This window comes from Dipodomys ordii, unplaced genomic scaffold, assembly GCF_000151885.1.
Source record: "Dipodomys ordii isolate 6190 unplaced genomic scaffold, Dord_2.0 Scaffold248, whole genome shotgun sequence".
Classification (NCBI taxonomy): domain Eukaryota; kingdom Metazoa; phylum Chordata; class Mammalia; order Rodentia; family Heteromyidae; genus Dipodomys; species Dipodomys ordii.
Genome location: NW_012267464.1, coordinates 134971 through 137142, shown reverse-complemented (window position 1 = coordinate 137142; position 2172 = coordinate 134971). Strand labels below are relative to the sequence as shown.

Sequence of the window (2172 nt, the reverse complement as noted above, 5' to 3'; positions counted from 1 at the left end):
TATTCTCATTAATACCTCCCCTCAACTTTCTTAGTTTCACAGGATCTGCATTGGAGTTTATGACTGCATTCTCCCTACATTCCTTGCTACATTCATCTACTCCTCCCTTTGACCTCCCCTCCACATCTTTCAAGTGCCAGTATTCATTTTATTGAACTGTGTTAGTTTATCTAAGGAGTTACAGCATTGGAATTCTCCCATTTAAATGCCATACATTGGTTAATATATTTGTTACCCTTGCATATGTCCCTCTATGTGTTTATGTATGCATTAATACATTTGAACTTGCTTCTGCATATGAGAGAAATCATGTGTGCTTTATGTCTCTAAGCTGGACTTCATTAAACATATTTCTAACCCTGTACTTGCATTTTTTGCAAATGATGAAATATCACTGTTTCTAATGTGACATTAAAAATCTATATCCAAATTTCCTTCAAGTTATTTCTACAGGTGCATCTGTACTGGCTTGATAACAGATGCAATCTCTTTCTCTGTGGAGATACAGACAGCGAGGATGTTGTCTAGGCCCAGTTACTAAGAGAGTCAGATTTGCAGCTGTACAAACCCAAACCCCTACTGATTAGCATGAGCCCACAGCACAGTCACCACCCTGATACCTTCTTAATAGGCTGTTCACCCCAGATGCAGGCATCAGTCTCAGTCAGAACACAGCGTGGACATGAGGGCCCTCACTCAGCGCCTGGGTCTCCTGCTGCTCTGGATTCCAAGTAAGAAAATACAATGATGAAGATTTCCTCCATGTGTTATAGTCACTGATACTTGGCTATTAATGAAGCTTTCTTATAGCATTCTTGGTTCTATGTATTATTTATTGATTTGTTGATTCCATGTATGTATTTATTACTTTTCCAATGCCAGGTACCAGATGCGACATCCAGATGACCCAGTCTCCATCCACTCTGTCTGCATCTCCTGGAGACAGAGTCACCATCAAATGTCAGGCCACTCAGGGTGTTAGCAATGAGTTAAGCTGGTACCAACAGAAACCAGGGAAAGCACCTAAACTCCTGATCTATGCTGCAAACAGGAATCCCCTCTAGATTTAGTGGCAGTGGACGTGGGACAGAGTTCACTCTTACCATCAGCAGTCTGCAGCCTGAAGATGTTGCAAGTTATTTCTTTATGCATGATTATAATCTCCTGCCCACAGTGATACAAACCCTAACATAAACCACCAGAGGAGCAGAAGTGTGAGGCTGGGCTGCCCCAGCTATTTTCCTCATGTGTCCACTTGCAGGATCTGTCCTAGAAACATAAGATAGGAATCCTGCCCATGCTTACCTGGAGCAGCAGTTATCAAGGTCTGAACTTTTTGAGTAAATGTGATTGTAGGCTTCACCTACTGGTGCAGGACTGGAAACTGAAATACTAAAATAAGATTCTAAACTATAGCTATTGAAATACATTATATTTATTTGTCTTTTAATTATGAACAGCTATTCAAAATATGGACAAAGTCACTATTATGTTATTATTTAATATATTTTGTCTTTAGATTTTGAAAAAAATTGTACATACAGTTATTCAGCAAATTAAGACATTTTGCTACTTCATTTATCTGCTTCATGCCTTTTGTATATTTTCCATTTGTTTTTGGTTATGGTTTTGATGATAATTTTTCTAATTCATTTGGAGAACCTCAGTATAAATTTGGATACAGAACTGATTATGACTTTTTTTTCTTTAATAGAACTTGAGTGGTAAAATGTTAAATACCATATTAATGAGTACAGTGTTTGTTTTAACAAATAGCTATTTTTATTATTTCTGGCCTGATGATAGATCATGAGTAGCTGCTGAAAAACATTTTTTCATCTACTATAGAGACAATATATAGTTTTTTTCTTTAGATCAATTAGAATGTTGAACTATAGATATCATTATTTAATTTTTAAAATAGACTTCTATTGTGGAATAGTTTCAACCTGATAGATTACCTGAGAAATAGGAGAAGGTAAATGAGAGAGAGATAGAGAGAAGAAAAGCTTGGATGGATGGAGAGAGAGGGATGGAGGTGGATGAAGGTAGGGAAAAGGAGGGACAAAGGAAGGAAAAATTTACTTCATTTCTTTTCTTAAATTCCAGATTCACTTATTAGTCAAGCTGTCATTGCCAGGAGAACACTGAATTCAAAGGACAGCAATCCCA

General features: G+C 37.2%; 1 long non-coding RNA gene across 1 annotated transcript; it reads left to right on the top strand.

The window, feature by feature from the left end:
- The first annotated feature begins 622 nt into the window (after positions 1-622).
- Positions 623-2172, top strand: LOC106000873. The gene is made up of 3 exons (XR_001175821.1): positions 623-731; positions 883-1325; positions 2110-2172. It is a non-coding gene; the product is annotated as an uncharacterized LOC106000873 (long non-coding RNA).